The following is a 27,782-nucleotide window of genomic DNA, read 5'->3' as shown; positions in this document are numbered from 1 at the left end:
GATTTACCTGTGCTGGACACTTTTCATAAATGGAATCATACGGTATGTGGTCTTTTGGAACTATTCATTTCATTTAGCACCATATTTTCAAGGTTCATCCATGTTGTAGCATGTGTCAGTACTTCACTTCCTTTTATTGCTGAATAATGTTCCATTGTGTGGCCATATCATGATTTGTTTATCCATTAGCCAGTTGATGTACATTTGGGTTGTTTCAATTCTTTGGCTATTGTGCATAAGGCTAGCATGAACACTCACGTACAAGTTTTTGTGTGGACATATTTTTTCACTGCTCTTGGGTATATACCTAGGAGTAGAATTGGTAACTCTGTTCAGCCTTTTTGAGGAACAGCAGACTGTTTTCCACAGCAGCTGCACCATTTGATAGTCCCGTCAGCTGTGTATGAGGGTTCTGATTTCTCCACATCCTTGCCAACACTTTCTATTACTGTCTTTTTTAGTATAGTCATGGGTGTGGGCTGATTTTTTTTTTTTCTTCAGTTTTTGATGGCTAGCTGGTATGGGGATCCAAACCCTTGACCTTGGTGTTATAACACCATATTCTAACCAACTGAGCTAACTGGCCAGCCTCACCTCACACTCATGGATACAATTCCATGAGTATAACCCAAGACAAAGATGGCTTTTTGTGGAAGGCATCAGATGGGGTGGGGTAGGGGGCACAGTAACATCACATCGTTGACTCATGTCAACAAAACCCCTCATACTTGCTCAAGTCTTGTGCTGCTGTGCCACATTTCCCTTGCCCTGTGCCTGGGCTGTCAGCTCTTGGGAGCCAAAGGTAGCACATTCCCCTTTTCATTCCATGTTCTTAGCTTCAGGCCCTTGCTTCTAGTCTCTGAGCGAGATTGCTTTGGATGCTGATTCTGACTGACCCTGGTCATGGTATCTTTGTCCCCAGCCTATCTGCAAATGCAATAAGCCTGTCCTCTTTATTTTCATTCAAGCCAGTAAAAATGTCCAGTGGGACTTTGCTAAGGGTAGAGGCTTGAAGTCCTGACTTCAGATCCTCTCTCTGAGATCATTAAATTGCAACCTCTGAATAATGGTATCCAACCAGTCCCCAAGCCAACTGGTGGTCCTTGCACCCAACCCAACAGTCCTTACACAAAATCCGTGTCAATCCCATTGAACTTATCAGGTGCACTACTGAATTTGTGAACCCTTGGCCTACCTCATTTCTACAGGTCTCATATTCCTATCAGAGAATGAAACAAGATTTACCTGACAGAGCTGTTCTCCTGTGAACCCACAGTGGGTCTTGATGACTCTTGCTTTCTGCATTTTCATAAACCATAAATCCCTTGTAACGAGCCACTCCTGAATTATTTTCATCTAACTTGCTAGCCAGTTATTCTCTGGTTGTAAGAGAATTAACCTCAGATGAGGAAACTGAGGAGCACAGAGACGAAAGTCATGCACAGACGGTAAGCATGGAGGGAGGACTGGGACCCAGGGCTTATGAGATACTTCCTGCAAGTGTGGACGTGGGAAGAAACTCAGTTACCTATGTCCTCAGTAAACCTGAGAGCTACTTGCTGTTCCCAAAGTGAAACATTACGGTAGTCCCCCCTTTATCCGTGGGGAATATGTTCCAAGACCTCCAAGGGATGCCTGAAACTGCAGATGGTACCGGACCCCCTGAACACTATGTTTTTTCCTATACATTAATACCTTTATAAAGTTTGGTTCATAAATTAGGCAAAGCAAGAGATTAACAACAATAATTAATAACAAAATAGAACAGTTATGACAATATGCCAGCATCACCACTCTTGTGCTTTGGGACATTATGAAGTGATAAGGGTGACCTGAGCACAAGCACTGAGATGCTGTGACAGTCAGTCTGATAACCGAGACAGCTAAGTGACTAGCGGGCAGGTGGCGTCTACAGTGTGGAGACACCACTGGACAAAGGGATGATTCATGTCCTCGGTGGGATGGAGCAGGACAGTGGGGGATCTCATGACATTATTCAGACCGGCACACAATTTAAAACTTATAAATTGTTTATTTCTAGAATTTTCCATTTAATATTTTTGGCTCTCAGTTGACTGCTGGTCACTGAAACCACAGAAAGCAAAATCTCAGAGAAGGGGGGACAACTGTATTTCTATCCGCAAAGTGATAAAAATGCCTTAGCAAACCCAGAGGATGGGTAGAGCACAAAAAAGGGTCTTGAACCAAATTTGTGGTTTTGTATTACCTCATTTAATTCAGGTTCCCCTTAGGCCTGAATTATTTGGATTTCATTTAATTCTACAGGCATCTGCTTACATTTTTAAAGGCCCCCTGGAAAGCTCTGGGGACCCTGAGATGTAAGAGGTATAGTCCCTGCCCTGTGGAGGCCCAGTGACTGACAGGAGAGGTTGACAGGTCAGTCCAGCACCATGATGTCCCATGGTGGGCACTGGGTTGGCTTTTCCTCCCATGCAGTCAAGAAGGCAAGTGACACAGGTAGATCAATGTGGAACTGCAAACCAGTCAACAAACGTTTATTCAATGTCTGTTATGTGCCAAGCACTGTTCTAGACATCAGGATATAGCAGTGAATGAAACATAAAAACTTCCGCCCTCACTGAGCTCACATTCCAGTATGTATGTGTGGGAGTGTGCACAAATCTTTAAAAAAAATATGCTAAATGAGAAGTGGTAAAGAGAAAAAATAAGGCTGAATGGGGGATAGCAGATGATCGGGTCAAAATGGGGTTGGAATTTAAAATAGGGGGTCCAGGGAGGCCTCACTGAGAAGGTGACATTGGAGCAGCAACCTGAGGAGGGTGAGTGAGGGAGCCCTGTGGATATCTGAGGAAGGAGCATCCCAGGCAGAAGGAGCAGCTTGTGCGAAGGTCCTGGGGTTGGAGTTGCCTTGTGTGTTACAGGTCCAGCAAGGAGGCCACAGAGCTGGGAGATGAGGGCAGGTAGGGCCTTGTAGGCCATGGTCAGGACTCCAGCTTCTCCTCTGGGGTGGGAAGCTGGGGTGTTGAGAGGAGGAGTGCCCTGATCTTATATTTTTACTTATGTTTTTAAAGGATCCCAATGGTCATGTTGAGAACAGATACTGGTGGGGAGTGGGGTGGGCAGAGGAGTGGCAGGGGGAATCTTGAGCAGCTATTGCAATGATGCAGGTGGGAGACGGTGCCAATCCGGATTAGGGTGATGGGGTGGAGGTGGGGAGAAACAGACAGATTTGGGAGGGGGAGGCCTCAGGATTTCTGGTGACTGGATAGGGGGTCCAGAAAAGAGAAGGGTAAGGATGACACCGGCATTTTTGGTCTGAGCACCTGGAAGAATGGAGCCACCAATTTGAGTGCAAACGACTGGAGGAGGAGCGGGTTTGGGGTGGAAGGAGAGTAGGTGTTCATTTTGGGGCCTGCTTATTAGAGTTACATGTTAGACATGCAAGTGGAGACGTGGTAAGCTCAGATCAGAGATGTCAGCGTGGGGCTCCTCCGCATAGAGATGGTGCTTCAAGCCCAGAAACTGAAGAGATCCCCCAGGAGAGCATGTAGATGGGAACGAGATGTCCGAAGGCAAAAGCCTGGGGACTCCCAAGTTTCAAGATCTTGGAGATGAGGAGTGACCAGTAAAAATGTTTGAGATGCTGCACCTTGAAGGAAGAGGACAGCCAGGAGCGCCTGGTGTCCAGGAAGGTGGATGAAGAGAAGGTACTTCCAGGAGGACTGGCCACGTCTGATGGGGCCTGAGAATTGACGCGGTACCTCTGGGTACCACAGGCAGGTACCACTCCTGAGCTGGTCCCCCAGGCTCAGTGCCACTGCCTCCCTGTCCAGGTGATCCCAGTGACTGTCTTCTGCACCAGTCTCAAACTCTACCCCGCTCTCCCACCTCTACCGTGGTCCCGGAAATGGCAAAACGATTCTCTTTCTCTTGGAGAGTCCCGTGTTGACAAGTATCTTGCTGACCAAGGTGTTTGTCAAAGTGCAGAAACTGTATTGTCTCTTGTTTTTCCTTGATTGTCTGTATTTTGCTGATGGAGATGTATTTGTCTAACTCTAATATTACTGATTTCATACAACCTCTTTTACCAATTAAAAACATTTAAATTATTTCCAAATGTGTCATCACATACAGATTCCCATACATAGTACGTTTCCAATTCCTATACTGTTTAATATAGTGATTTCCCCATATTATCATGTTTTCTGGATCATTCTCACCCGTCTGTCTTAGTCTGTTCAAGCTGCTATCACTAAGTACCTTAGACTGAGTAATTTATAAACAACAGAAATTTGTTGCTCACAGCTCTGGAGGTGGGAAGTCCAAGATGGAGGTGGGAAGTCCAAGATCGAGGTGTCAGTAGATTTGGTGTCTGGTGAGGTCCCGTTCCTTCTGTATATCCTCACAGGATGGAAGGGACAGATGAGCTCTCAGGCCTCTTTTAAAAGGTCACTAATCCCTTTCACAAGGATTCATGACCTAGTCACCTCCCAAAGACCCCGCCTCTTAATACTAACACATTGGGGGTTACATGTCAACACATGAATTTCGGAAGGGCACAGATGTTCAGACCACAGCACCATCCTATGTAAAGTGTGATGGGAATCAATTGTGCCCTGTCTGTTGGGGGTAGGGAGTGGGTGGATCTAGGTAATCTAAGAAGTGTAGCCATATAGATAAGAGGGGTGGGAGGGTCCACCAGGCGGGCGATGGGCATTTGGGGTAGAAAGTATGGCAAATAAAAGTCTTGGAGCTGTGAAATGCAGGTGAGCTTGGTTTCAGTGAATGACGGTGGCAGAAAGATAGCCCTATGGGACACAAGGTTTAGGCTGCCCAAGGGGTAGTTGCCTGTGAAGAAGAGGGAAAGTCAGAGGACTCCTTTCTGGTACATCTGTCCCAGAGAAAAATAGGACCAAAGTAAACAGATGTGGTGCTGGAGAGGGTCCAGGTCCAGAGGGACAGGAAGGGAGCGAGAGAGCAGCAAGGGCTTCGAAGGGTTAACAGACCAGAGCCAGCCAGACACTGCCAGGGAAAGGGTTGCCAGCAGGTGTGACAACCCTCCAGAAGGCACACTGGAATGCGATTGGGGATAAGTCTCTCCACCATTTGGCATCCACTGTTTTCCCTTGTTTTTAATTTCTATCTTAAGACAAATTTTGATTTTGACACTCACTGAAAGGAACCAAGATTTATGAATCACTTACTCCTACGTCCCTTGTTGTAACATTCTCATCTCTGATGATCACATTTTTCCCTCTGGGACATCAGGTCATTGTGTCGATGTGTTGTGGGGACATGCTGTGGCATTTTCTGTGAGGGACAGTGCGTGGAGGCATATCTATGTCCCCCTTCCCTCCATCACTGCAGTTATGACTGGCACTGAGCAGCTGAGCAAAGTAAGGAAAGAACCTGTGGGTGACCTGGGCCTCCCTTGAGGGGTGGGGTCAGCTTTGGGGCAGACCCAGTCCACCTCGCTGGGTAGAGGCAGAATCCTAGGGTAAGAGGGACCACCTTCCTTCCAAGGTTTGTAGGTCCCCAATCGTGATAGAGTTCGAATGCCTGGTTAAGGAGTTTAGATTTTATTCCTTAGCTCGGGGTGAACCATCTACATTCTTAAAGAGAAGTCTGATGCGATCAGGTTTGTTTCTATTTGGAGAAACCCACTGGCAGTGTGTGGCAGGGGAGAGGAGGGAGGCAGGGAGACCAGGCAGGAGGCTGATGCAGTCAGAGAGGTTTTCTCCAGCCTAGGGCAGAGAGACCCTGGAGAGGAAGAGGAAGCTGGAGATGAGAGCATTATTTGGAGGTTGGGTGACCGGAATAGGTGTCTAATTTGATGTGGAGTGGAATCCAGGTTGTCTGCCAGGCGTCTGGCCAGGGCAGTGGAATGGATTTTGCTATTCTCAGCTTCCACATGGGAAGCAGTGAGATAGTCTTGCACCATCTCCATATTTTGCAGATTATCCTGAATGATCCACATTCTTGAGGCAGAGGTTTATTTGGGGGGTGGGGGCAACAGCCTGGGGATATTCAAACAATGGTCTTGATTCTCCGCTTATTCTGTTGGCAGCCTGACATGTTGCTAGGGTTGTGAAGCGCAGAGAATTGTTCCGTGTAGACATGAGAACGCCGTGCCCCCGTTGGAGCTCCTCTGCCAGAGCCATGGAAGGAGTGAATAGAAGACCAGCCTGTCCCTGAACTTGATGGTGTCAGAAGTAGCTCAGCTGAGATCACCGCAGAAGGCTGTGCTGGGGGTTAGCGCCTGGCACGCTAAGCCGGCACCTTGTTCCCTATTGTCTCTGGAACTCCACTGTTTTAAGCAAGCTGACTTTTTAGCCAGGGTTCATTCACTACAGACAAAAAGCTTCTGCTAGAAAAAAAATTAGATCTCAAAAGCTTCAGAGAACTGGGGAAAATCGCAAGCCACTGGCAGTAGAAGTTTTAGTTCCAGATCCCCAGGCAAAAATGGTATATGGAGTTTCTCCTTTGTTAATTGCCCCCCCCCCCCCCGCCAAAAAAAGATTAACTATGAAATAAATCTACATGGGAAAAAAAGGGGGGAGTAGGCTGCAATAATTATTTATTCCTGCCTAAGGAATATAGTTTGGAGTTAACAATCCAGATGATAGACGATTCTGGCAAACTGTAGATTTCATTTGAATATTCAACAGTATAATTGATATATACAAAGGAGGAAAGATATTAAACATAGATGTCATGTTTAATTGCTGAAATACTGTTTCAACTCTCTTTTCTTCAGGTGATTGGATTTTTATCCCCCTTGTTGACCAGTGTGGGAATTGTTTTAACACAGCCTGAGGATCGATTTCCCCAAGAGAAAAATAAACTCAGTCACGATACAATAGCTGAGCAAATGTGTAGTTGGAAGCATTTTGTAACTCAGAGCATAAAAAGGAGTCTTTAAACCATAGTACCAAAAACTCCATAGAGGATTCCAGGCAATTTTAAACTCATTAGAAAGATTTATATCACCCTGAAAAGAAGGAAAACCCCCATTTTCAAAACATTATTGTGAGCAGCAAATTTCCTGGGCGACCTCACGGGTCAGGCTCTTTGAATTAGACATCAGAGCTGTTTGCCGCGAGCAGGATGGCACCTTTTGTGCTGTCAATAGCTGCGTGTCACACCAGCCTTGGGTTAGTAAGTCATAAAGCGCCTCCTCCGCTCTCTCCTTCAGTGAAATGATTTGGGCGCTGTGAAGTTGGGGGTTGGTGCTATTGAAAACTCCCAGGCCTCTGAGAAAAGGTTGAGAGTGCAGTGATCAAACCATAATTTGGAGCATCACATGACCTGGCACATAGCCAACATTCTTGCTCCCTGTGACAGTGTGGGGACCGGGCCAGGTCCTCTGCCCCTGGAGATGGCAGAACAATGATTGGGGGGATTTGTACAGTGGCTTCTCTGTCAAGGGTCAGATGATACAAATGTTGCAGGAAGAATAGGTGATTTGGAGCACGAAGGTGCTCCAGAGATGGTTCAAGCAGGATAGACCACTGGCTTTATGCATCAGGGCGATGCAGTCAGGAACTGAGACTCAAGTTCAGGATATGCCACTTGCTAACTCTGCAACCGGCATGCTAGTGACTTCACTTTTCCAAGCCTAGTAGGTTTCCTCTTTCAAAACATGAGAAAATGATCTCCCACCTGGGAGGATGTGTAGGAGGTTTGATTGAGATGGTCCATGCAGAGAGCTCAGCACAGCGCCTGGCCCACCGGAAATGCCTAATGAATGGTTGTTAGTATGTATGAGTAGCCTTCATCTTGGGGTGGAAGCTGAGAGCCAGAGCAGAAGCATGGACCTCTTGGAGATACATATTTTGTCTGCTTAGGAATAAGCCCTTCCAGCATAAGCTTTCTGTTTTTGAGCCTCGTCAACAGCAGATGTTAAGCAGCAGGCAGGATACACTGAGAAGCAGAATTTGTGGCTGGCAGATTTAGGTGGGAGTTGGAGTGAATGGTCCAGAGGAACATGGCAGAGTCCTGGCCCTGCCCATGTTATCTTGGACAACCCACTCCAATGTAAAACAGGGTGCCAATCTCCTAGTTCCTCCCCAGGGTTTCTGTTTATTTGTTTGCTTATTTTATTTTTGTATTTAGGATCTGAGGCAGAAGAAATCTACTACTCTGGTCAGATTTACAGGTGACCCAAAGTCGGGAGAGGATGGCTAATTGATTGGCTGCTGGGTTCACAGGGATCTCAAAAGTCCGAAAAGAGTTGATGCTAATTAAAATGTTACTGGGTTACCTACCCAATACCACAGATAAATTTGAAGTCTTATAGTTGAGTTCAGTAATCAGCTGTATAAATAAACTGCATAATTGCAAGATGAGGGGCCTGTTGTGGATTGATTGAATTGTGTCTCCCAGAGTTCATATATTAGAACCTTAATTCCCACTGTAACTCTTGAGGGTGGGAAATCCTATTATGGTCACTGAAAGGTGGGGCCTTGAAGAGGTGATTAGATTGCAGGACCATGCCACAGTGAATGGATTAATAATGGTGGCAAGGGGCATGGTTCTGAGGGCTTTAAAAGGAGAGTGCATGAGAAAAGTCTACTCTCTCTGCTCTGCCATTTTCTACCATGTGAGACCCCTGGGTTGCCGTGGGGCCACCACCAAAGAAGACCCTCACCAGATGTGTTCCCTGGACTTTGGGCTTCCCAGCCTCAGAAACTATAAGCAATAAATTTCATTTTCTTACAAAGTACTCAGTTCCAGGTGTTTTGTTATAAGCAACAGAATTAATAGACTAATACATGGACCATGTGAAAAGAATTTAGGATTTATCCCAGTTGATTGAAAAGGTAAGACTGTCCCTTCCAGGCTGCTTCCCCATCTGATGAGTTTTAGGAAATTGAGTCTCAGCTCTGGTTGGAGGGGACATATTTCCTTCTATAGCATAGGCTGTATTCTCAAAAAACAAATTTACAAGCCAATTACTTTTTATCAGCAGAGAACAGGAGAATTATAATATTTTAACAGGAAGGTGATGGTAGCAAAAGAGATGGTATCAATTTTGCAGTGGTCTATGCTGTCCATTCCCAGATGTCCCTACCTGGTGGTAGTTCAGCAGGTCCCAGAAATGTCCTTCCCCTATTGGCACTAAGCAGCCTGGTCTGGCGCAAGGCCTGGTCTGGCCTTTCCACTAAGACACAGCTAGGTGAGGGGTCATCAGGGTGGGGTGGGGGTGGGGGGCTAGGGGAAGTATCTCTCCTAGCAGAGAAACTCCAATTTTGACTGTTTAGCAAAATTCTGAAACTTGTTATTGGCTGGAGTTCAGTACAAAGTCAGGTGTGGAAAAAAGTTCATTTTTGGTTGCAGGTGTGTATAGACAGCAAATGTCTTTTACTTGGTGAGATGTCACAGGTGAACACAGATAAGAGAAAGGATAGGAGGCAAAAGGGAGGGGCCCCATATGGACTCTTATTGACAGCTGCCTTCCTTCTGTTTTGGGAACTCCACTTACATGTTAGACCTTTTCATATGTTCCCATATTTTTCCTAAAATCTTTTCTGGCTTTTCCTTTATTTGTTCTCTTTGTGCTTCTGGCTGAATATTTTCGATCAACTGTCTTCAGATTCACTGATTTTCTCTTCTACTGCATCTAATCTGCCCTTAAAATCATCTACTCTCTTTTTAGTTATTATATTTTTCAGTTAGAATTTTAATTTAATTCTTTAAAAAAATAGATTCTAATTCTCTGCTGAAATTCTCCATCTTAATCTGTTTCCTCCATCTTTTCCTCTGTTTTCTTGAATATTCTTATGTAGCTACTTTGTTTTTTTTTTTTTTTTTTGGTGGTAGCTGGTCCAGGGATCGAACCCTGGACCATGGTGTTATGAGCACCACACTCTAACCAACTGAGCTAACCTCCTAGTCCCCCATACCTACTTTAAAGCCTTTGCTAATTCTAGCAGCTGGATTACCTGAGGGTCTGTTTCTATTGTCTTTTCTTTCTTTTGGATTTTGGTTATTTAGTTCTATTTGTCTGTTTATCTAGTCTATTACTAGACATGTCAAGAATTTTTAATTGAATGCCAGGTGTTATGTATAAAAATGTGAAGAAGCTCTAGATGGGCCCCTTTCCTTTGTGGCAGATAAAGCAGGAGCTGGTTGCTGTAATCTGATCAGGGATTTAGCTATATTCACCTTTGACAGGTGTTCCAGCTGAGCCCAGAGTGTTCACCAGGGCCTCTCCTCTCTGGTGGATCCTGGACTTTAATCTTTACCTCCTAAGCATCCCAAGGTGGCTGGAAACTCCTCTCTGCTTGTCAAAGTGTTCTTGCTTAGCTTCTTAGCCTCCTTCTGCCCGGCATAGTTTCAGAAACTGTCAATGTCTCAAGGGGGAAAGTGGGAGTGTATAGGGCCAACTTATCTGCCTTCCTGTTCAGAAGAGTCCTGGCCCCACAGAGCCCTGCTTTCTGTCCCCCCATTCCCATGATGCTTCCTGAAGTTCTGCTTGTCTCTCTGCCTCTTCGTCGCAATCCACTGCCCGGGTCCTTCACCAGATCCTCAACCTCTAGCTTCACACCCAGACTTAGTAAATTTCCTGCAGTAAAAAGTGGCAGCAGAATGTCAGCTTGCCTTGTCATCCGATGGCACCTCCTCTGAGATTTTTGTCCCCTTGAGTCCTGGTTGCCTCAGCAGCTCTTCAGTGCTGTCACAGAGCAAGTTTTTGTATTTGACCTCAGTTTTCCTTGCTGAGGGGGCAGTGATGGTCTGCTGCAAGTCACTCCATTGTGCATGAAAGACAAAACCAGTTTTCCTTAGGGTTGTGGGGTCCAACTCTTTTATTAAGGCCAGGAGAAAGTAGATAGAGTATACTTATGTCACATGTGTAGGGCCTAAGGAAAAGGGCCACTTTTCCCAGATGAATATAGTGGCAAGCTTTCTCTCTCTCCCACTTGGACTCTGGTTGTATTCCAGAAGGCACATGGCCAGATTGGGAAGGAATAGTCCCCGTTGCATTCTGTCCTGGCCTGATCACATGGGGTGACCGCTGACCCAGAGTGCCATCTAGGGAAGGACAAGAGGGTGCTGCTGTGAATGGAAAGCTGGGCCCTGAGGCACAGCAATGGTGACCAACCTCACCGAATGCCTCTGTGTATTTTAAGATACTTAATTATCACAACAAACCTACTCGGTAGGGGTTGTTACTATTATGTCCAGGTTGGACATGGGAGAACTGAGGTCCAGAGGTCACGGGCAGAGCCTTACTTGAGTGGAGGCAATTGGATTCCAGAACTCACCCTCTTCACAGTGCTGTCACAGTGCCTTGTAGTAGATGTGAAAATATTTAGCCTGGACAAAGAGGAGATGAGGGATGGGAAGGGCCAAGCCGATGACTTCTTTAAATACCTAAAGGAAAGGGGAATCTGAGTTAGGCCCAATATAAAGGAATGTCAGAATTGTCTGGAGCTGGGCCAGCTGCCTGGCTTTTGGTTTGAGGGAGGGAGTGAGCTCCCCGATCCTGGAATGTCTAAGAGACTGGGTGAGGTGATTCAGGACTGACTACAGATAGCAGAAGGAGTCCTGCAGAGGTGGCCCCTGGGCCAGGAATCCTAGCCCAGTGCTCATGGGAATAGGGTGTGCAGCTCTGGCCCCGCATGGCCTTGGCCTAGTCTCTTTCTCCCTGTCTGGTCCCACCTTGGCCTCTCTCCTCCTCATTCACTAAGTTCCACCCACACCAGCATTTCTATTTCAGAAAAAGGCCAAGTGCTTTCTCCCTCCATGGCCTTTGTCCAAGCTGTGGCCTCCTGTTCACATGGCCATCTCCTGCTCATCCCTTAGCTCCTGATGAAATGTCACCTCCTCCAGGAGGCCTTCCCGGACCACCTCTTCTCAGCTCTTCCAGTTAATCTTGGTCTTATTCCCATGTTTGTTTCTCTTGTGGCACTCACCACAACCTGTGATTATCTTCTTTGTTTCGTTGTTTGTTGTTTGTAGAAAGTTAATTCTATGGGTGCAGGACCACATTTGTCTTTTTCACTAATGTTTCCCCTAATCCCTAGCACAACGTTGCATACTTGTTGAGTAGATGAATGAATGAATGACCTTGACCAAATGACCATAGGTCTATGTGTTAAATCAGAAAATTCGAGTAGCACAGAGGTTCTGAACCTTGAGCATGCATCAGAATCATCTGGAGGGCTTGTAAAAACAGATTGCTGGCCCCGGCCCCCTGAGTTTCTGATTCAGTAGGTTTGGAGGGGGGCCAGACATTTTGCATTTCTAACGAGCTCCCAGGTCATTTTGATGCTCCTGGTCCGGAGGCATCTTTGAGAACCACTGGATTAAACCATCTGCAGGTCTTCTCAGGCCCGCATCTCTAATGTTTCTAATAATTGACATAAGGAGTATGAAAGGACTGTGCTTATAAAAACTGTATATATAAATGCAAGAGATGTTTTGAAACATAACTTTACCTTCAAAAAGAAAAGGGCGGGGGAAGGTGGTAGAAGGAAAGAAAAGAAAAAACCCTTCTCTGAATCAGGAGGGATTAACTCCCACTGATGGGGTTTATAATGGCAAAGGTCAGTTAAATGGAAGTGCCTGCGGACCGGGGCGAGGGGCTGAGCCGGTCTCTGGGAACAATGTTTGAAAATGAAGCAGGTTGCAGCAGCTGGGAGGTTTCGAGAGCGCTTCCTGCCAGCTCAGCATTTAATCTCCACCTCGGAGGGTAAAACCAGAGAATCACAATTAATAAAGGAAGTTTAGAGTCCAAACCAGGGAGAAACCAAAACAAAAGAAGAAACACCTTGGGATGCTGGAACACCTCATGACTTGGAGCTTTGCCTTCATCTGGCTGGGTGTTTTGTTTAAGTGCTACTCAGAGTTCACATTCTTTGGAGTTTTCCCTTGGTGGGCTTCAGTTGCTTTCTACTTCTGGGGTCCACACAGCCTTCCACAAACCAACCAGTGTCCCTCCCTAGGGACCCTCTGCAATTAGGCTGTCAGCTTCCTGCCATGAAAGGTTTGAGGTAGCTGTTCATTTTCTCTCTGAAGGTCTCCCTTTTTCCAGTGCTCCCCCAGTTCTGTTTATACCCAAGAGGAAGCAGCCGTCTTTGCACTTGCCTTGAGGAATCCTGTTTAGGAGAGAGGTTCCTCCAGATGCAGTATCAGGGGAAGGCCTGGAGAGGCGCCAGAGAGCAGAAAGCCCTTTAAGCCTTGGCACTGCAAATATTTGCAACACCCTTCCTCCCCAATCCCAAGAGGGGAGATGGTTTCTGCTGCAGACAGTCCCTTGCAGCGCTGAAATGTGTTGCTAAAAACACCACCAGCATCATCAGCAGCCGCAGTATCTCTCACTTCTGTCGAGCACTTACTATGAGCCAGGCAACGGACTACTCACTTTATTGGAGCCTTCCCTAGTTTTAGAAATGAGGAGACCAGGACCTCAAGAAATTTAGAGAGTTGACCAAATTCAAGCTAGAAAGTGGCAGATCTGGCTTTGAATCCAGGTGTGTCTGACTTTGGAGCTTTTGCCCTAATGAGGGTGGAAAGGAGTTTCCCTCTGTGTGTGATGGGGGTGATGGAACCCCAGTACCAGAGAGCTGAGGTTGTGCATAGCCCCAGGGGTGGTGTGTGCTGGTAACGTTCCCCCAAATAACTGTGCCTCGTCAATATGTAGGATGTCAGGAAAAGCCAGCACAACAGAGCCAGGTGGCAGGAATCATCTCCCCCGGGTCCTTACCCAAGCCCTCTGCTGTGTCTCCCCCTCACTCCTCAGCTGCCTCCAGATCCCCCCCTGCCTACCTGCCAGCTGCTGCTGGAGCTAGAGGCAGCCATCAGAAAAGGAGGAGGGAGCCGAGGAAGAGAAGCCCTGTGGAAGGAAGTCCCTCCTGACCCACCTGTCCCTCCCCACCAGCTGCTGGGGGAAATGATACTGAATTGTTACCTGGTGGGTGGCACCCCATGCCCTAACCCTGCCTTGGTCAGGAAAGTCTGAACATGACACAGGAAAGGCAGTGCAGGGCTCTCCCTAAATAAATACTGTGTAAGAGCTGTCGTGTCCGATGTGCAGGAGTCGAGAACCGCCTGGACTTGAAAGGCCATCTGTCTTCCAGAGGAGGGACTCATACACCATGATTCGAATAAGGAAGATGGCAGCAGAGTTGTGGATCTTGTCATGATACAGCTGCCTGTTCTGTGGAGCAAGATGCTCACTGGACATTAGTAAGTTGAACCATGAAAAAAACAGGTTCTGGAAATGAACGGGTTTAGGGAAAGCTGCACTCAGGTCCCACAGGTCTCTCGACGGCAGGACTCGGAGCCTCTGATGTGCTTGTGGGGTGATCACAATTCTCAGCTTGGAAGTCGGCCACGTTACATCCGCCCCATCCCAAGTCACAAGGCAAAAGAATGGCTGTAATGTGGACTTTACTGAAGGTTTCTAGGAGTGACCAACAGAGGGGGATGTTACACCTCCCAGCTTGTATCTAAACTTCCTAAAAGTCCTCTTGAAGTTCTTTGGCTGTCCCCTCAAGTTCCTCTCCCAGGAGCAGCTGACACGTCCCTTCCGTCTCGTTCCCACCACTAGCCAAGCTGCCTTCTCCGCCTTCTCCCTCTGCTCGCGGTCCTCATCAGCAAAACTGAAGGCTCCTTAGCAAACTCTGAAGTAACTCCTGCTCCTCCACACGTCCTGAAGGCCCTCAGATAATCCCCAGCCCTGCACTGTTTCTCTGGAGAAAAAGAGGGCATTGTCTTGGAACCTGGAGGACTAGTGTCCTGGACACTGCCTTGGGAAATCATGCCCTGGAGACATCGTGGAGGAAGGCCTGTGAGATTGTGACAGGGAGGCACCGTGCCCAGCAGTTCTATCTGATTGTCTGGCCCCCCAGAGAGCTGTGCTGGGAAAGGTCCTAGGACAACGTCTGGACTCGGTCTGAAAGAGTATCGTGATTGATTGGTGCCATCTGCCGTAGCCGTGGGTGAGGAGGTGTTGGCAGACTGAGGATCACGGGTTTGCCATTCCTGGCCTATGACTTAGTCTAAGAAAGAGCCCAGAGATGGGGCTGAAAGGCTGCATTGTGATCCTTGCTCAGCTCCAAACTTGCAGCATGACAGTTGTAAAGACAGTCGCCTCTGTGAGCCTCACACCCCTCAATGGCCAAGTGGTACAGCCACACCCACCACTGCTATTTCACAGAGAAAATAGGACGATCCACTGACCTACTAGGAGTGAAACGTCCTGAAGGAGTGGATGTGCTCCGAAATGGGTCAAATGTCCCATAAAACTGATAGAATAAAATTTGCCATAAAATAGATTAAAAAGTATCATATGATAAAAGTATTACTACTTCAACAGACTGTATTAACAGGCTCTTGGCAGGATGCACATGGCACGCTCATCTCAATTAACGAGGGGAAGTTTTGATACAGAGACTGTTGATAAAAGTGCGGGTAAGGTGTGTGTGTGTGTGTGTGTGTGTGTGTGTGTGTGTGTGTGTGTGTGTGTGTGTGTGTGTGTAGGGGCAGGGCTAGAGTCCCTTGGAGAGGGATGCCTGGAGAGTTGTGACCTTCTGGAGGAGGGACACAGCCAGCTCTCGGAGCTGCCATGGAGGGGAGCCGGGGATTTCCTGTCTCACCTCTCTCCTCCCTGCACTGGCCAGGCCCAGCCAGAGGCCAGAGGAGCCCGCTGATGTGGCCGCTGGGTCAGAAAGCACAGTACGCATGTGGCCACTGCACTTTGCCAATGGTATTGTGGTCCCTTGGATGCCATAACAAGTTACCACAAACTTCCTGGCTTAAAACAACAGAAATGTATCCTCTAGCAGCTTTGGTGGCCAGAAATTCAAAATCAAGATGTTGGCAAGGCCACAGTCCCTCTTTCGGCTCTAGAACACTCCCCGGCTATGTCTGCATTGCTCTAGTCTCTGCCTCTGTCTCCACATCACCTTCTTCTCTGTATCTGTGTGTCTCTCATCTGTGTGTTTTTTTACAGACACTTGTCACTGGATTTGTGACCGGGTAAACCAAGATGATCTCCTTATCTCAAGATCCTTAACTTAATTCCATCTGCAAAGACCCTTTTTCCAAATAGGATAGCATTCACAGGTTTCAGAGATTTGACGTGAACACATCTTTTTGGGGGCCACTTTTCAACCTGCGATACCAACCTTCCACATCTGACCTTTGTTACTGAGGTGTCAAGATGGAATGAAACCATCTCTCTCCTGAAGGCCTCCAGTACTAGGGCCACCCTCAGGTCTGTGAGCTAGAGCTCCTTTGCATATCTGCTCTTAAGAAATAAGGATCTAGTTGGGGGTGGTAGAGAGGGGGTGCACATTTTATTTTGTTTCAAAAAATGACTAACATTATGGCCTTTGGCAAATCATGTACCTTCTGAGAGCCCTGTTTTATATCTTTGAAATAAAAGAGTGAGATTAAGTGATGTCTAAAATAGTTCCTGCCTCTAGAATCCCATTATACTGTGACTCATGCCAGGGCGAGGGGGATATCTCTCTGTGACCTTTTGTGCCCACCTCTTCTGGCCCATGACATACTTGCTGGCATTGTGGAAGTCAAGCTCAGAGCCACAGGTATCTTCACGCTCTCTAGGCTGCCCTGAGTTTTCATCTGCTGCCATCAGTAGATCACAAAGAAATGGCCAAAGGATGCAAATCTGAGTCTTACATGTAGGACCAGAGACCCAGGCTCTGGTTCCACCGCAGGAGGGTGGTCCAACGTGGCGTTCATGCTCCTGTGTCCTGGGTTAGCTCAGATTTCCAGCCAAGCAATTCTTGAATCCTTTCATGCAGCAAAGTGTGACAGTGACACCACGACACCTTTTCTAATTGTGTTTTAATTGAAAAGACTTGATTTGATTATAGAAGCTTACACTGTAGTTGAAGGGCTTGTTAAAACATGTATTAAATCGGAAAGATTGCAATGTTTCACTGTATAATTATGTAAACAGTCACTTAAATGGAACTGTTTACAGTCAGCAGGATGCTTTTTCAGTAGCATGGTGGCAGACTGGCATCGTTGATCAGTGACAGGTGAATTTAATTTTTTCAAGGACAAACACAAGTTGGTATCCTGCCCCCCCCCCCCATCAGCCAGGCCAGCTTTTTCATTTCCTTCTTTACACAAAAGAAGGAAATGAAAAGAAGGATTTCATTTTTCCTTGAAATCCGTTGTGATTTTAAGTACTGTTTCTGTTTCCTCAGGTATGCGTGAATTTCCCGTTATTGTTAAGGAAAATAAAACGTGCTGCGTGGCTAAAATGTTTAAATTTCTCAGCAGTAAAAATGATCCAGGCATTTTTTACGGAAGAATTCAGCTATAGTTTTAAAATAGGAATAGAACGACCTTAAAATTCCCTGCCGTTTTAATGAAAGTGTCCATTAAATTCAGTGAGGATAAAAGAGTAATTTACCTCACAACCCACTATCCGTGCCTACCAGATACCTACGATGCTCACCTGTCTTCCTTGAACTTCAAAATAAATGAAACACTGATCAGAGCTGTTGCCGAAACAGGACTTCTGCTTCCCATCACTTGCTCAGCCCTGGCCTCTTGGAAGGAAACAGGCCCCACAATCAAGGTTTCTTCCCAGCCCAAGAAAATAGGAGCCACAAATAGGCTGGTGAATTATGTGCTTCCAGTGGTTTTGAAGAGAAGCATTTACCGAGGGAGAAAATTGTTTTAATCTTATAACAACCAAGGAGGAGAGTTTGTAAAAACACAGAACACCTACACATGCACTTGACTTTGTTGCATAGGAACACACTGGAACATTTCTTCCCACAAACGCTCCTGATGCCTCAGCAGAGGGATCTTGCTGTGGCCTGGGCTGGGGTGGGTGGACCTGGGGGTTGAAGAGAGGGGAAGGGAGGGAGACCATGGTGGAGTTGGCTGGGAATCCCAGGGACTCAGAGAGGGCATATGTCGTGCAGGATGAAGGCTCTCCAGCCCCTCCTGCAAATGTGGGGCCCGTAGGATTCCCTGAACTTTGCTTTCCCAAGGCCCAACCCCTCACATCATAGGACACCAGAGGAGTCAGGTGCCACCTCTGCCTGAAGCAGGCTTTAATAACTCCATGGCAAACCCAGCCTCCATTCTCCTCACCCTTTGTATCGTTGGTAGAACTCAACACATCGGGGTGTTTTATGAGTTTAGCATCCACGGTAGCCAAAAACAACACATGAAGCAAGTAAATGCATTCAAAATTTCAGGAAATCAGTCCTAGAAATGGCTAGGAGGAGAAAATAATAATAATAAGTGGTTTCAAAGAAAAAATGCATGCTCCCCCTTTCTGGAGGGAAGAAGGGAGCAAGGGAGGGGAGGAAAGAGGGAGGGAGATGGGATGCAGATGCGTGTGTACCTCTCTCGTAGGTAAGTGCACATTTTGCTCAATGCACTTATGGGTTTGCATCTTTTACTGAGGAACCTAATAATGGCTTACTTGTGTCATTTTCAAAAGGGGGTGGTGGTGGTGGATTTTAAACAGAGATGTCCAGATTTGGAGGAGGAAATTACAAGTGGCCTATTTGTATAAAACAGATTATGAATGAACCATGGTAACAGAGAAGAGGAGAAAGAAAACTTGGTATTTATGCCCTTCATGGAGCTCATGTCCCTTTGTCTCCTTTAAGAGAATGTATTTTGCACAAAGATGTGCCTTGTTCAAAAGAGAAACAGCTGGTTTCTGGAAATACAGTTCATGCTCCGATCATTTCCAAGAGACACAGAACGTATCATCCAAGAAATGCTCTTCTCTAGCACGGAGAGTGCATCTCCCAGGAACAAAAGGCCCACGCAGAAAGTTGAGGTGGTGGATGTTTCCTGGAAACTCTGACTTAAAGGGGAGGGTTTTTCGTTTGGGGGCTCTATTAGAATGCCCAGATTCAGCTGGCGAGTGCATATGGACATCAGATACCAACATGGGAAGGCACTACCTGGGCCTTGGCCCATGGATCTTCCTCCTGCCCAGAGTCTCTTTCCAGTCCCACCAGCAGGCTTTTCTCACTACAATGCCTTGTCCCTGTGTGCTCCCTGCCAGAGCATGTGTGCATGTGTGTATTTGTGTGTATGCGTGTGGTCCCAGATGTTGAATTGCTGGGTTAGTGAATTTGTATTTTGGTGGATACTGTGAGATTGTTCTCCTGAAAGACTGTGCCAGTGTATGCTCTCACCAGTGTGACTATTTTCACTCTACCCAGCCCACACATTTTCTTTAACCTTTAATTTTGAAATAATTTTACACTCATACAGAAGTCACAAACATAGTACAACCGGTGATGGTACGTTTTTTTATACACGAAAAGTGGTATAATAAGCATACCCTTTACCCCACACCCCCCAAAGACAGCCTCTTACGTAACCACAGTACAACAATCAAAACCAGGAGATTGACTTTGATGCAATATTGTAAACTAAGCCTTGTTTGGATTTCATCAGTTTTCATATGCACTCCTTTTTTTACTTTTGGTGAGTGGTTCTGTGATATTCTATCACATGCATAAATTTGCCACAGGACTTTTAAACTTAATACAGAGGAGGGTACTTCAGAAAGTTCACAGAGGGCTGGCCAATTAGTTCAGTTGGTTAGAGTGCAGCCTTACAACACCAAGGTCATGGGTTTGGATCCCCATACTATCCAGCCAGCAAAAACAAAAAAGAAAAACAAACCAAAAAGTTCATAGAGAGATTTACATTATCTTTTAATTCTATTTGTCCACCAACTTTTTGAAGTACTCTTGCATTAGGTTTGTTGATAAGAAATAAACTTTCTCTGTGCAATTTATTGTTGTGGTTGCTATGTCCTTCTGAGTTATCGTGATGATGGGAATGCTTGACTTTAGATCCAGTGCAAGGCAGGGTATCCAGTTTTTCAGTGTGGGGTGACCAGATGCTAAGAATTCACTTTCTCCAACTTTCCCTTGAGCACCCTCGGGACAGGGGCTCTAACACCCAGGACAACTTCCTGAGCTTGGCAGGCATCAGGTTTCTGTTGCTGGTGAAAATGAAAACCCAAGTGAGCTTTCAGTTTGCAGCAGGATTGCTTGTTTACACCTGAAAACCTCAGATGCACGTGCCATGAAAACTTCATGGGAAATTAATCTTTGAGAAGTAAAACACACTTTTTTTTTAAATTTAAAAAAGGAAGAAGATTAATGTGAGTGCCTGTGCTTCCTATGTATTTACGCTAAGTCCATTCACTTAAAATCAAGCCATTATGAGTACATTTGTTCTTGATGAAAGAAACCCAGCATTAGACCGGAAATAGGATGTGTTGAAATCAATTTAGTGTCAACCACATCAAACCTTTCTAAAATTGCAGGTTGTACAGAACTTTAAAACACAGCTTGTTTATTTGGTAGAATTTAACTGTGATTCATATTCCTCTGAAACAGATAAAAAAAGACCGAGAGTCAGAGCAAATTGCAGGCAGGCAGTGTCCCGGGCAAGGACATATGATTTTTGAAGCACCTCTGCTCTGTCGTCCCCCTGCCCCCCACCCCTGCCACAGTTCTTGTGCATTAGGAATGAAATGAGAATTTTGCAAGGCGGCATCTTTGGATGACACTCTCGCTTTTTGCATTCAGACGAGGTCTAGATGAGGGTTTCCATTTGAATGGAGAAGGTGTCGGTGCAGGCTTGAGACCTGCATGGTGATGGGCATTGCTGAACTCAGGCCGCCCTGTAAAAGACCCCATTTCCTCCAGCCAAGAATCCATCCCAGTGATGGAGTGCAAGGCACCTTTGTGTTTCTTGGTATCGCCTGGCATTCACATGAGAAGAGGAGAGAATGAGCACTGCCTTGGGGCACAGCAGGGGTTGTTGCACAGCTGGGCGGTGCTGGGTGGCTCATGGCTCCCTCTTTTCTAAAGCCGGCCTCAGTGCCCACGATTGAGCGCCAGGGTTTCAGGATGAGTTGAGATCCTGCTCTCAGGACACAGCAGGATATAGAAGTGGGGAGGACCATAGAACCCACCTGGTGACACACACTTGAGTTTTTGTGAGCTGCCCTGTGATAGAGCAGGCCTGGGGTTAGTGGGTGGGAAGGCAGGGGCCATCATGGAAAGCTTTTGTGTCACTCCAAGGTTGACTTGCTGCTGGGGGAAATGTTCTTGGCTAGTACTGAAGCCAGAGCCATCTGTGGCTTTCACCTGGAACCCTCTATTAGCAAGAATCCAGTGGTTCCCATGGGTATCAGCTTTCTTGTCTTTCAATTTCATCCTTTTCCATTGTGGGTATTAGGAAGGAGAGATGGAATTAGTGTAGGAGGAAATGGGTTTCCTATTGGATACCCTGGAAAAAACCAAACCAAACCAAACCACAGTAACAGAAAACCTTCACCAGCCCATGTATCCATTCGTAGGTTATTTGTAGAATGTAAGCACCACGCAGGGAGATATTTTGGTCTGTTCTGTTTGCTGCTATATTTCTGGCACCTGGAACAGTGGCTGGTCCATCGTAAGTTCTCCCAATATCTTTCTGAATGAAGGGAAAGGAGTCATTCACTGAGCACGCACTGAGCACCTACTGCATGTCAAGCACTTGGAGGCAGTTGTACAGACTCCCTCCTGGAGTGTGCAGTCCCAAGGAGACACAGAAAAGCAAATGGTCATCACTGAGCAGATTCCTGAAAGCTAGGAGGTTTAATATATTCCCTAGTAGAAGCTTGCAGTTCCCTGCCCATTGGATCAGGCCTTGTAAGAACAGAGGAATGACCCCGGTGTGTGTGTGTGTGTTTGCCCAGGTCACCCAGCAGTATGTGGGAAGGTAGAATTTGAAACCACACCTCCTGCCTCCAAATGCAATATTTAACCTACAAGCTGGGTCCCAAGATGCTGTCTAGTGGATGAAACTACAGAAGCCCCTGTTTTTAGGGAACAGGTTGGAAGGTGACCAGAGGAAACCGTGGACAGTGCTGAGAGCTGTGCACATGGCTCTGTGAGGGGGATTGAAGACAGCTCAAGGCTCAGACATGGTCAGTTGCCTGGGGCCGTGGGTCAGGGCAAAGCCAGCCACATCCATGTCCAGGGGTGAGAAATAGCTTCAAGCCTGGGACATTGAAACAGGTATCCTGACCAGGTCATGGGAGGGAGAAGTCAGCCCCCATGGGGAGCACATGGTTCAGGGAGTGGCAGCAGCTCCTGGGTGTCCCACCGGCTGGCCCTGCCTGCCTCCCCCTGACCATGGCCCAGGTCAAACAGAATGGTCACTGACGGCTCTGGCTGAGCAGTGCATTGCCAGGATCTCAAGCAGAAGGAAGTGATCATTTGGCTCAAGGTCAGTTCACAGAGGGATTAGATTTTATTCCAAGACAAAAACTAGAGAAACAGTATGGACTTAGCGCAGTTCAAAGAAGTGGACCGATTTTGGAGAGGATTTAAATGTTACTCTTTAGTGTAGTCTGCAATTGGACCAGAACATTCATTTGAATTCAGTTGGGTTTTTTGGCTACGTTCATAAAGCTGGGGAGACCCTCTAACTGTCTGGGTCAGTGGCTGTCAGTCCTACACCCCCATCTCTATCTCTTCCTTTACTCTCACCTCAATGGCTCCACCTTTGTGTGTTTTCTATGCTGATTTCTGGGTATGATTTTGTCTAACGATGGTGCTGCGCTACTGAAACTCACTTGAAACTTGCTGACCTGGGTTATGATCACAAATGAGAAAGGTAAGGTTATGACAGAAAAGGTAAGATCAGGAGAGGGACACAGCTATGTTAGTGGCTAGTAGGGGAGTCAACTTGTCCCAGTTTGCCCCGGGACTTTCCTGGTTTTAAAGCTAAAAGTCTTGAGTCCTGGGATCCCCTCCCAAATCGGGCAAACCAGCATGATTGTTCACCTTGGTGGCCATGTCATCTTAGAGGGCTTCTGGAAGATGGCAGGGGCCTCCTAACTGGGCTTCCTGCCTCTACCCTCACCTGTTCGCTCCATCCCCTCCACCGTCCACACCACAGGCGAGTGGCGTGGTCATGTCATGCCAACGCCGAAACAGCATCAGAGTCAAACCCTTCAGCCTGGCTTAGAAGGCCCCGCCTGATCGTGTTCCAGCCTCTGCCTTGCCTCTCTTCCCAAACGCTGAGCTTCCCTGACGTCTAAACCACTCAAAGTTTCCACTGTAGTGTCTTTGCCCAAACTGTGGCCTCTGCCTGGAGGGTCCTTCTGACTGGGCTTCTGGCCAAAGCCAGCTGTCCCCTCTGGTTCTCTGCGAAGCCTTCCCCAGTGCCAGTCCTTAGACAGAGTTGATGGATTTTCCCTTCTTAGCGCCTGGGCTGTTACGTTTTTAATTGCAAAGTGATTTTCTCTGTTAAACCTGTAATTGCAAGTGATTTGTTCAGGTCTGTCATCCCCCGCTAGGCTCCCAGAGTGAGCGGTAGCACCTAATTCATAGTGCACATTTGACAATCATAAGTAACCCAAGTGTCTGACTCCTGGTCCGTGGGTCCTTCCTCTGTCCCAGAGTCAGAGTAAGACCCTGGTGCGTCAAAGATGGGGACCCACAACCTAAGGGTCCAAGTGAAGAAGCAGCCCTCACGGCAGGGCTCTGTCAGCCCTGTGCACCAGCCCGCTAAGTAGAGAGGATTCACACAGACGTGTCCCACTGTGTGTCTATTGGTGTCCCACGAGCCCCTCTGCTTAGCATGACAGTCCTGGAGCAGCTCAGGAACTTCAGGCAGCTCAGTTCTGGGCTCCAAAGAGAAAGCTGTAGCTCCCCCTGGTGGCTTCAGAGAGTCAGTGCGCTCAGCCAGCTCCTAGGGATGGGAAATGTATCCCACCCTGTTGCATTTCCCTTCTGTGGAGTGTTCGTGGAAGACATCAAGAGGAGCCCCCGAGGAGCAGGAACAATCGTTCAGGGAAAATAAAAGTGTTGCAGTGGAGAAGGCCGCAACTAACTCTGAGAATCATCTTTGAAGAAGGAGGAAAAACGATGTATTGAGAGTTTGAAAATGACAGAAGTTTTCCTGGTGGGAAAAGATCTCAAACACCCAAAGATATCACTCTTGTCAAATCGTACAGGCCAGTTACCCTCAGCAGGGTGCCCTTAGATTGCTCCAGGTCAATGCTCTCCACCCCAAGCAGAGGGTGGGCTGGGCTCAGGGTCTCAGCATTAGGAGATGCCCCAGGACTGGACACCTTGCCCCAAATCTCTGCCCTGCGATTCAGCTAGGATGGTGAGAAGTCTACAACCGGGTCTTCTCTTTCAGTGAGAAGGCTTTTGTCCTCTTCAATGAAGATTTTCAAGAAACTTTGGGGCAACATTCTAAGCCCCATCAGCCCTACACTCCGCTCCATGGCTTGAATGAGTTTGTCTGGATTCTGGGCTGAGTTGGTTTGGATGGGGGGATACATGGGGTGGGACATGACAGGGAAGGGACATGTGAGGCCGAGTCCTGGAGCAGCAAGCCCCACAGGGCAGGGGAGGAAGGGTATGCCAAGGGAGAGGGAGCTGCAGAGACCAGCCTTCTCTACTCTTACTTTGCCCTGCGGGGTTTGTCATCAGTCTAAGTTTGTTTTTGGAGCCTTAGTTGGTGTTTCCCAAATTTTAATAACATTCAAGTAATGTAATGATGATGATGATGATAACAGTTAACATTGACTGAGTCCTTGTTAAGTACCAGGGACTGCTCAGATGCTTTCCAAGTAATATATTAATTCAAATATGTTATTTAATATATTATATAAGTATAATTTATTTAATCCTCATACTAATGCTATGAGACAGGAACTATTATTTTCATTTTAGAAATAAATTTTTTTTGGCAAATAATACTGTACCATTATTTATCTAATACTTTCCTTTGAATTCCATCCTCTTAGTATATAAATATATTTTAAAAGGAAATCTTATTTCACTGCTATAAATAGAAAACTATCATTACCTGTCTTAAATAGGTGGAAACTATTTAAAAAATTTATTAAAATAACTATGTGCCCAAGTGCCACTGAAAATCATCTTCCTTACTACCAGTAGACAGCCTATTGTGTTTGGAGAAAAACTGACTCAGGGATGGAAGAGCCCCGTCCAGGGTAGAGAAGGCTATTTTGCATTTTGGGGTGTGAAGGTGAACTGAAATCCACAAAGACCTGCTTTGAGAGAGTTTGAATTTATTTTGCTTTTGTTTATCCAACTTTTAAGAGGGATACTTAGCTCAAGAATCTTCAGCCTTTCTTCTTTTTATTATTTTTAAAAATGTAAGCAATTAAAGCCATAAGTTTCTCTTTACTGCTCTAGCTATATCCGACACATTTTGATATGAAATATATTCTTTATTGTTCAGTTTTAAATATTATCTTAATCCTAATTATGATTTGTTCTTTGACCAAAGGATTATTTAAAAATGTGTTTCTTAATTCCAAATGTGTGAATTTAAAAAATAATTATCCTTTTTTAAAAAAATAATTATCCTTTTACTGTTGGCTTCTGATTTATGAATTGTGATCAGAAAACATGTCCTGTATGTTTTTGATCCTTAGAAATTTGTTGGGATTTGATTTATGGTCCAATATGTAGTCATTTCACTAACAGTTTCTTTGCTCACCTTGTATATATTCCCCCCCTTTTTTTTACTTCCCACCTTCCTATATGTTTAAGTTTTTGTTGTGATTCTTGTAAATAGCAAATAGTTAGATTTTTAAAAATCTTATCTGATAATCTTTATCTTTTACTAGGAGAATTTTGTCCCTTTATGTTTATTGTAATTGTTGATACATTAGAATTTGAACCATTTCACTTTCTGCTTTTTGATCTTTCTTTTCCTCTCCTTTCTTTTTATCTTTTCAATTATTTTTCTCATTTCATTTTCTCCTTCTAGTAGGTTGGAGGTTATATACTCTGTTTTCATTATTTTAGTGGCTACCCTAGAAATTATAATTTTAACTTAATTCATCAAAATCTAGAGATATCCAACACCATTACCATTCTGCACAGTACAAGGCAGTCAGAACACTTTAATTTCATTTTCTGTCTCCTGATTTGCATACTGTTGTTGTGGTATCTTTTAATTCTATTTTGTTTTCTTTAACTCCACAAGACATTATCATTGTTGTTTTATACAGTCAATTTTTATTTAAGTTCTGTGCATTTTATTCCTTCTTACATCTTAGATCTTCAAACTGGAATCACTTTTCTTCTGCCTAAAATTCATCCTTTAGAGTTTCCTTTATTGTGGCTTGCTGGTGGCAAGTTCTCCTAGTTTTTGTTGGTTTGAAAATGTCTTTATTTTACCTTGTTCTTGAAGTATATTTTCACTGTGCACAGAATTCTAGGTTGATAGTTATTTTTCTCTCAGCACATTGAAGGTATTATACCATTCTTCTGACTTCCATTCTTGCTGATAAGAAGTCAGCTGTCAGTCTGACTATTGGCTCTGTTGAAGGTTATCTATCTTTTCTTCTTGACTGCATTTAAAATCTTCCTTTTGTCTTTGGTATTCAGAAGTTTCACTGTGATGTGTCAGGCATGAATTTCTTTTTTTTCCTGCTTTGCATTTATTGGGCTTTTTGAATTCAGGGATTGATAGCTTTCATTATGTCTGGTTGGTTCTCAGCCCTCATCTCTTCTTAAATTGCCTCTGTGCCGTTCGTTTTTCTTCTAGAGCTTTAAACACTTTATATTCATCGTCTCTTAACCTCCTTTCATATTTTCCAATTCTCCCTTGATGAGTAAATCATTCAGATCTATCCTCCAATTACTGATTCTCTTATCCAGGAGGTTTTAGCTTTAATTATTACATTTTTCAGTCCTAGGAATTTTATTTTGTTCTTTGCCAAACTTGTTTGGTCTTTCTTTATAGTTTCTTGTTCCTTGCATGTGTTTCCAAGCTTGTCTTTTAGTACACGTAATTGATTCATAATCTATGACTATTAATTCCAGAAAAAGAGGAACCACTCCCCAGTCCATTTTATCAGAAGCATCTTTACCCCATGAAAAGAAGAAGAAACACCGGCCTCCATATCAGGTACTTTGTCTTGCTGCTGTGATTTCAGAGACAACCCTGAAAACGGTGTCATTTCTTAGGGCAGAATTTCTGCCACCCAGCAAGTCCAAAGCGCGCTGGGATTCTGGCTAGTTTTGCGTTCTCCATATTCTGACCCATGTGTCTATGACGAGGAGAAGGAGGAACATGGTTTCAATCCCCATATATATCAGCTGAAAAGAGGAGGGTGCTCTGAAGGCTTTCTAGGCACCTAGGAGCCTCTGAGATTAGGGAACAGCAGTTTCAAACAATCTACACGCAGGAAGAGGAACTTGAATGAGAAAATGACTTTCCCATGGGTTTTCCCATCCTGCGTAGTTACAGAACTGGGGCTGGATTTGGGGTTGCCCCACTCATGTGCTTAGATACATGTACATGGCGTCATATGGATTAAAATCATGCATGTAAAATACACTAGCATGAGACCTAAAAATGTACAGTTTTTATGGCCAGCATTATTATTCTTGTTACTATTATTATTACATTCCCAGGAAATTCTGATCTGTTAATATTTCCAAGGTGCCAAGTTGTGGGTCTTTTCAAGAGAATAGGGATACCTGAGCAGGAAGAATTTGCATCTTCTGCCCAATTAGTAAATAAGCTTCGCCTGTGCCTGGGACACGTAGATTATTAGGAATGCCTGGGGCAGGAGGGAAGCATCTTTGCTGAGACAGAAGCCAGGGAAACCGCACTCCTAAGGAAGAGGAGAGGTGAGCCCGGGGATGCTGGTGGGGGGTGGAGGTGGGAGGTAGTGAAGAGGCTGTGCCAACCTTTTCTCAATAATTTTGTTACATTTTGGGGAATAGGGGGGCTGAGGAGGGTCCTATGATGACAGCCTGAATTGG

This window comes from Cynocephalus volans, chromosome 7 (genome assembly GCF_027409185.1).
Source record: "Cynocephalus volans isolate mCynVol1 chromosome 7, mCynVol1.pri, whole genome shotgun sequence".
Lineage (NCBI taxonomy): Eukaryota > Metazoa > Chordata > Mammalia > Dermoptera > Cynocephalidae > Cynocephalus > Cynocephalus volans.
The sequence above is the reverse complement of the archived record's forward strand: the minus strand, read 5'-3'. Positions refer to the sequence as shown.